Genomic DNA, 8,835 nt, shown 5'->3' on the forward strand with positions numbered 1-8,835 from the left:
TTGTATTAGAACACATATGTACTTATATACACATACACACACATGCAGCGTAAATTTAAATCTGTAAATTGCTTAAGATGATGAACGGCAGGCCATTACCTAAAATGTTAAACATAAGTCAGGGACTGAACTAGTACCCAGAGAGAAAATTATTTGTAATTTGAAGATAAAACCATCTGTCAAAGCAAGGGGCTCAGAATAAGAAGCAAATGGGTAGGTTAGACTCCATAGATGGATGGCAAGGGACAAGAACCCAACCAGACGAGGGACTGCCAGCTGGAACTGGCAGTCTGGGCACAAGTCTAGCTCTACGCCAGAAGAGGGGACTATAAGCCTTGAGTTAGCCATACCCCACTGCAGAAGCTTTGAGTACCACTTACGGAGTTTTGTGAGGAACACTGTACTTACTTGTGCATTTCCTAACCGGACTCAATGCGCTCAGCTGCTTAAGCTTGCATTTTACCTATGCGTCAAGAGCCTCTCTCTTCCTATCATCTTTTTTGCTTGTTGGTCTTGTAAGAATAGAGGTATATTTGTGGGTGTGAGGAAAAATAAACTCTTAAAGAATCAGAATTCTTTAAATTCTGCCTTTGCTCCTTGCTCTTTTTTTTTTTTCAATGTTTTTTTGTTTTGAGAGAGAGCAAGCACATGAGAGTGCATGCACATGGGTGAGGAGCAGAGAGAGGGAGAGAGAATCCCAAGCAGGCTCCATGCTGTCAGTGCAGAGCCGGTTGCGGGGCTCGATCTCACAAACCGTGGGATCAGGACCTGAGCCCAAATCAAGAGTTGGATGCTTAACTGACTGAGTCTCCCAGGCACTCCTGCTCCTTGCTCTTAGTCTCTAAGCGGTTTACGGTAAAAACTGTCTATTACAAAGGAAAGTGTTGAACTTAAAAAGCAGAAAACTTGGGGCACCAATGATGGATGATATCTCGTCACCGTTGATAATATGGTTAGTAGATTGATTGTTAATTCTAGAGTTAATAGTGATGTTGAGTTGAAGTGGAATCATATTGCCAATCCTGAAGTCATTAGAAGGGCTGAGAGGGGTCCCGTGAGTGGTCATGGGCTTGGGTTAACTATGTGATATGCATGGGTTTGGTGGGTCATTAGGTGTGGTCATGTAGGTATAGACTTACTAACAGGGTGAAGACGTAGGCTTGAATTAGGGCTGGAATTAGCAAATTCAAGGATTGTTAGTAAGACGAGGACGATGAAACTAATGAGAGCAACAGTGGTGCTGATGCTTATTAGAGCTAGAGTGGCCCCTCCAATTAAGTGGATTAGCAGGGGACTAGCAGTAATATTAGCTGTGAGTCCCACGACTAGGGCTATTAGTTGGCTAAAGAGGCTGATAGTCTCAATAATTACAAGTATAGGAATTACAGGAAGAGGGGTTTCCTGGGGTAGGAGTGCTTTTGTCTTGCGTCGGAATCTGGTGATTACAGTCCCTTCTCACAGGGGAATGGCCATTCTCAGATTCATTGATAGCTGCGTGGTTGGTGTGAATGAGTGTGGCAGTAGGTCTAGTAGGTTTGTTGAGCCCGTGAATAGGATTAGAGATGTTAGTATTCGGGCTCAGGTTTGTCCTTTGTGATTGTGAATAGCTAGTATTTGTTTTGATGTTGGTTGAACTAGTCATTGTAATGAGATCAGGCGGTTATTGACTAGTCAGTTAGGTGAGGGAAATAGAATGCTTGGGAATATGATGATTAGGATAACAACAAGTAATCCTATTACTGTTGGGGTAATGAAAGAGGTGAATGGATTTTTGGCTCAGTTAAGGTTCTCACAGTCATGGGATCGAGCCCCACATCAGGCTGGGCACTGAGCATGGAGCCTGCTTGGGATTCTCTCTCTCCCTTTCTCCCTGCCCCTCCTCCACTCACACACATGCGCTCTCTCTCTCTCTCTCTCTCTCTCAAAATAAACAAACTTAAGAAAAAAAAAAAAGGAGAAAACTTACTTTGTCCAGAGGTCATTCAACCTATCCTAATATAGGCTTTTTTGGCAGCAATTCCCTTGGTTGAATTGAAATCTGTCTTTCTAAGGCTTTCACCCATTGATCCTAGTTCTAACCAGGACCACACAGAACAAATCCAAATGACCTCCCCACATTATGGTTCTTTATATTTCCAGGCGGCTTGCTTGTGTGATCGGAAGTCACTGAACTCATGAATATTGTGTGTTTAGCCCATGCTGGCCCATGGTAGCACTTCATAAATGGTAGCTGTTATTATTAGTTTCGCGATCAGACTGCCTTTGAGCCATTCTTTTCTTTTTTTTTTTAATTTCTTTTAACATTTATTTATTTTTGAGACAGAGAGAGACAGAGCATGAACGGGGGAGGGTCAGAGAGAGAGGGAGACATAGAATCCGAAACAGGCTCCAGGCTCTGAGCAGTCAGCACAGAGCCCGACGCGGGGCTCGAACCCACGGACCGTGAGATCATGACCTGAGCTGAAGTCGGATGCTTAACCGACTGAGCCACCCAGGCGCCCCTGAGCCATTCTTTTCTTCATAAGTCAAGCCCTCTTAGAGTCACTGACATCACAGAATTAACCCAAAACAGAGGTTTGCCCTTAATTACACCAACAGCTTTAGGTGCAGATGTTAGACAACGGGGTGCTGGACAACTGAAGATATTATTCCTTTACCCTCCACTACCTGAATCTTACCTTTGTTAAGTGCCAAATCATTCTTAAAGACTTGGCTCAAGGTATTTTTTCCTTGAATCCCTTTCCCCTCCTCCAAGGAGAACTGATTGGTCTATTTCTTCACTTGAATTGAGACTGAATACAATCTGTATTTCTTTTAGATCTCTCTCCATGCCCATATGCACCTCCCCCCTCCCCTAATATCTAGAATGCTGAACTTGGTACCTGTATGTCAAGCAGAATGCCTGGAACATAGCATGTGATATATATTTATTAATGGAAGGATAACATTTTGGGGTATCAGATTATACAATATTTATGCTACATTATCTTTCATCATATGCCAAGACTCTTCTATTCAAGTCACCTAGAAATCATTTCACCCACTGCTGTGTTTGGCCACCAGTCTCTTGTCTCTCACTTCAGCAATGGTGAAGTGGATTGCTTTTTCTTGGGGAAGAGAAATCCTCTGCCTTTTGTTGCCTTTGCCAATAACAAGAGCATTGGGGAGTTGGATGGCGAAGCTATTGCCACTGGCATCTTTCACATGAATCACATCAAAAGAAGCAGGGTGTCTCTATTGGTGATCACACCAGTTCTTCCCAGGTTAGCACTTCCAGTCGCCACACACGGGTTACCAGTGTCAGACTTGATGAAGTTGGTCATCTTGCCAGTCTCCACATCATTCTGAATGGTGTTGTTCACCTCAATGAGGGAATCAGGGTAGCGGATGCGGTGAGAATCATGGGTCACCAGTGGAGGGATTCCTTTTGCTCCCACAACGATCTTTCTCACTTTGGGCAACTTGTACTTGGCCACCCTTGGTGTCAAAGATTAGACGGAAATTCTCTACAGTCTTGTCAGTCTTGATGACATCCATAAACCAGTAAGGTAGGTGATATCAGTTTGGACCTTGCCATGCATCTTAATGAACTGCTGCATGCAGATCTTCTTGATTTCATCTTTTGTTAGGGCATACTTAAGTCTGTTCCTTAGGGAAATGATGAGAGGGAGACATTCCCAGCTTGTGAGGACTGGCAGATGGGCAAGGAGCAAACACACTGGTCAGTTTATCCAGCCTCCAATGCTTTGCAGCCGCTACACATTACCGATGCTTCTTGGGACCAAGAGCCGTGGTTGCACTAGGCATGAAACGAAGGCTGCCAGGGTGCCTGGCAGTGGTGCGTGCGACACTTGATCTTGGGGTTGTGAGTTCGAGTCCCACATTGGGTGTAAAGATTACTTAAAAATAAAGTCTTAAACAAAAAAAAGGAAAGAAAAGAAGACTGCCTTCTTCCAGCGTGCTGCTAAAATAGCTAAGTTACACAACTTTTACAGCTGGGTGGAAATTTAAAAAATTTCTTCTGTGCTTCATTCCTCCATTTCAGTGGTTCTCAACCATGGCTTTGTATTGGAAAGTATTGCAAGTTTAAAAAAAAAATCCCGAGGACTGAGTTCTACCCATAAGGATTCTGATGTAATTGGCCTGGGGTGCAGCCTTCGCATCAAGATTTTAGAGTATTATACCTTAGGCTGCTAATTCCAGTGTGCAACCAAACTATTCCCTTTTTGTGGACAAGGAAACTGACTTCCAGAGAGGTCATGTGTCCTGCCCACGCTACATGGTGTGTAGAAGTGAACAAAGAACTCAGGTCTCCTGACCTCTCTTCTTTTTAAAAAAAATTTTTTTTTCAACGTTTATTTATTTTTTGGGACAGAGAGAGACAGAGCATGAACGGGGGAGGGGCAGAGAGAGAGGGAGACACAGAATCTGAAACAGGCTCCAGGCTCTGAGCCATCAGCCCAGAGCCCGACGCGGGGCTCGAACTCACGGACCGCGAGATTGTGACCTGGCTGAAGTCGGACGCCCAACCGACTGCGCCACCCAGGCGCCCCCTGACCTCTCTTCTAACATACTGTTCATCGCATTTGAGCAGTAGTATTCATGTTTGCTTCAAAGAGAGACACCCTTCTCCACTGGGGCACTGGGGAGCAGCCCCTGGTTCACAGGCACAGTGAAGCCTGCTAACCTTCCAATTTTAGGCCAAAAGATCGAAAGCAGCTTTCACAGTTCTGAAATATCACCCAATAGTAATGTTTTTGTTTTGTTTTTGTTTTTGTTTTTGTTTTTGTTTTTTGCACGGGAAACCAGTGTCACTTTCCTCGTTGTCATTTTAGTAAAGGGAATAATCTTACTTTTTATGACAATACACTCCTCCTGTGGGAGTAACTTCATTTTGAATGAAACCAAGATGCGCTCCGTAAGTTTTTTCATTTATGACTGAACTGGCCTTTGTCTGTAAAGGATGTTGGCTAGCAACCTAGGATACAATGTTCAAGGCAGATTGTTGTTCCCTCTGCCCTAGGGGAGGGGGACCTGTCCTGCACCACCCTCCAAATACTTGCCCAAACCTCCCACGACTTGACTGAGTGGAATTTTTACTGATACTACTCTCCTAGGTCTGACTTAGGAGCTATCAGTTCAACCCACTTACGGACAGTAGAGGGATTATGTTCTGGTTATCTGTTGCTGTGTGACAGATTATTCTGAAACCTGACAGCCTAAAACATGCCTGTACTTTTGAGGAGCAGGACTCAGACGGGTAATCCTCAGTCCCAAGTGACATTGCTTGAGGTCCGTCACCCAGAGGTAATCAGCTGGAGTTTAGGCTGCTCTGGAGGGCTCGAGGCAGCTTCCACTCACATGTTTGGTTCCTGCAGGCTGGCTGGAAGGTCAGGATCCTCTGGGTCCGTGACTGCTCCAGTGATGCTCTCAAGGTACTAGGACGAGGGCAATCTTCTTTTTCTTCTCTTTCTCTCCGCCATCCTTCTCCTTTTCCTCCTTCTCTTCTAATACACGGTTTGGGTTGCCATTTTTTTCGTATATTTTTTGTTGTGGTAAAATGCACATAACGTGCAATTTACCATTTTAACCATTTTAGAAGTGTCAGTTCAGTGGCACGAATTCAATTCACAATGTAGTAAATTGTCTGTCTACTTGCGATTTTTTCATGGCCCCAAGCAGAAACCCTGTACCCATTAAACGATAACTTCCCATTTCCCCTCCTTCTCAGCCCATAGAAAGCAACTCTGATCTACTTCCTGCCTCTATGAATTTGCCTATTCTAGATACATCATATTTGTGTCTGGCTTAGTTCATTTAGCATAATGTCTTCAGGGTTCGTGTATGCTTTTGCATGTGTCAGAATCTCATTCCTCTTTAAGGCTGAATAATAGTCCATTGTATACACATTTGTTTCTGTAACCACATTTTGTTCATGCGTTCGTCTGTTGACGGACACTTGGGTTGTTTCCATCTTTTGACTATTGTGAATAATGCTGCTGTGAGCATGGGTATACAAATATCTCTTCAAGTCCCTGCTTTCAATTCCTTTGTGTGTGTATGTAGGAGTCGAATTGCTGGGCCATATGGTCATTCTTTTTTTTTTTTTTTTTAATATTTATCTGTTTGAGAGAGAAAGAGAGAGTGCATGCACGCATGAACAGGGGAGAGGCAAGGAGAGAGAATCCCACGCCGGCCGTTTGCTGTCAGCACAGAGCCCTACACGGGGCTCGATCTCACCAACCATGAGATCATGACCTGAACTGAAATCAAGAGTTGGACGCTTAACCAACTGAGCCACCCGGGCACCCCGTTTCTTTGTTTAGTTTTTGAAAAAAAATTTTTTTTAATGTTTATTCATTCCTGAGAGACAGAGATAGACAGAGCATGAGCAGGGAAAGGGCAGAGAGAGAGGGAGACACAGAATCCAAAGCAGGATCCAGGCTCCCAGCTGTCGGCACAGAGCCCAACACGGAGCTCGAACCCACAGACCGCGAGATCATGACCTGAGCTGAAGTCGGATGCTCAACCAACTGAGCCACCCAGGCGCCCCTGTTTAGCTTTTGAAGAGCCACCCCAACTGTTTTCCATTGCAGCCGCACCAATTTTGCACTCCTATCAGCAATGCATGAGTGTTCCAATTTCTACACATTTTCACCAACATGCTTTATTTTCTGTTTTTTTTTTTTAATTTTTTTTTTCAACGTTTATTTATTTTTGGGACAGAGAGAGACAGAGCATGAATGGGGGAGGGGCAGAGAGAGAGGGAGACACAGAATCGGAAACAGGCTCCAGGCTCCGGGCCATCAGCCCAGAGCCTGACGCGGAGCTCGAACTCACGGACCGCGAGATCGTGACCTGGCTGAAGTCAGACGCTTAACCGACTGCGCCACCCAGGCGCCCCTATTTTCTGGTTTTTTAAAAGTAATAATCATCCTAATGGGTGTGAGGTATCTTATTGTGCTTTTGATATGTCTTTTCCTAATGACTGATACTGAGCATCTTTTAATGCTTACTGGACGTTTGTACGTTCTATTTGGAGAAATGTTTATTCAAGTCCTTTGCCCATTTTTAAGTTGTGTTATTTTGTTGTTGTTGTTAAGCTGTATATTTGGACTTCTTACATGACAGCTCGTGGTGTTCAGAGAAAGGATTCCAAGACATCCAGGTAGATGCTGCCAGACTTCTTATGCTTAGCTTCAGAAACCTCACGACCTCACTTCTGCTGTATTTTATAGGTCATGCAGGCTCCTGAGGTCAGCCCAGACTCTAGGGGAGGAGGTAGCAAAAAATCTGTGGCCATTTTCAATCTACCAGAGTATAATATTAAAATTAACTAAAACAATCCAAATGTTTGAATAATAGTAATAATAATAAAGACTGGGGCTACAACTTGGGATTAATACAATTACTTTTCTCCTGAGGTCTTGAAGGACTTTCACCCAGGAAAGCCTTCACTATGGCAGTTTCCCATATTTTAGAGGTCTTTAATTATGATGTAGGGATGAGCACAGTTACTTGATTTTTAAAATATACTTAGCTTGTCTCCTTTATAATGACAGGGTGAGGCAGGAGGCCTGGGTTTCAGTCTCAGATCTGCCAATAACTGGAGGAATGGCCTGTCTGGGAGGTTAAGCTAGGAAACCAGCTGTTTCCGACTATTTGCAAAATTTTCCACCACCATCTGCTAATTTCAAGTAGCTAAAAATGGCCCTTAATAGAAGAGATAATTTTATTATTATTATTTTTAAAATATTTTATTTAAAAAAAATCTCCAACCTGGGGCTTGAACTCACAACCCCAGGATCAAGAGTTGAAAACTGTACCAACTAAGCCAGCCAGGCACCCTGAAAGAGATAATTTTAGTAATTTAATTCTTGTTTTAAAAGTTTATTTATTTATTTTGAGAGAGAGAGAGAGAGAGAGAGAGAGAGAATGAACAGAGGAAGGACAGAGAGATAGAGGGAGAGAGAGAATCCCAAGCAGGCTCTATGCTCTCAGCACAGAGCCCCATGCAGGGTTTGATCTCACAGACCATGAGATCATGATCTGAGCCAAGATCAAGAGTTGAACTTAACCGACTGAGCCACCCAGGTGCCCCAGTAAGTTAATTCTTCAAAACGTATACAAGTTATGGATGCATCTCAAGGACATCTATACTGAGTCTTGAGCAGATGAAAGTTTCCTATTTCTTCCCTATCTGGCCAGGACCCCTGCTTTGTATTACTGCAGGATTACAGTAGCTTCTCTTAGCCCTCCCCTAGGGCAAGGGGCTTTTGTTTCTACCCCTTCCATAACAGAAGCAGTGGATCTTTGCTTGAGTCCCTAATTGGGAGGCTTTGCTACCTTCTCCTGCTCCTCAGATGCTCAAAGCTTTTGCTTCCTATGAGAGAGGGTTTTGGGGGAAGTGGGCTATATTTCATACCTGTCCCCCAGTGGTACCTGATCATTACCTGCATGCTTGAGTCCTGAAAGGGGATTCTCTCTTATCCTTTGCCTTTCCCCCAGTCTCCCTTGTGATAATCTGGTGGATAACAGCTTGGGAATAGGTGCAATGTTCCTTGTAAAAGTCTGTGATTCCCTTTTTTTTCTAAACTGAAATAGCGCACATTCAGTCTTTAAGAATTGGTTGAAAGTTTAGTTGTTTTCTTCTTACCTACCTTAATGGTGGCCATTCCTTACTGCCATGCTGTAACAAAGGTAAAAATTCATGTGTTCGCTTTTTTCTTGGAGGGGTTTGCCACTCTTTGGAATTTAATTCACTTAGCTGCCTTGTGTACTCAGGTTTCTTTTTTTTTTTTTAAATTTTTTTTTCAACGTTTTTTATTTTTATTT

The 8,835-nt window shown here is 43.5% G+C and overlaps 1 pseudogene; it reads right to left on the reverse strand.

Moving 5' to 3' along the window:
* Window positions 1-3,036: 3,036 nt before the first annotated feature.
* On the reverse strand, window positions 3,037-3,807 carry LOC125171611 (40S ribosomal protein S4-like; annotated as a pseudogene).
* Between the last annotated feature and the right edge of the window lie 5,028 nt (window positions 3,808-8,835).

Source organism: Prionailurus viverrinus, chromosome C1, assembly GCF_022837055.1.
Source record: "Prionailurus viverrinus isolate Anna chromosome C1, UM_Priviv_1.0, whole genome shotgun sequence".
Lineage (NCBI taxonomy): Eukaryota > Metazoa > Chordata > Mammalia > Carnivora > Felidae > Prionailurus > Prionailurus viverrinus.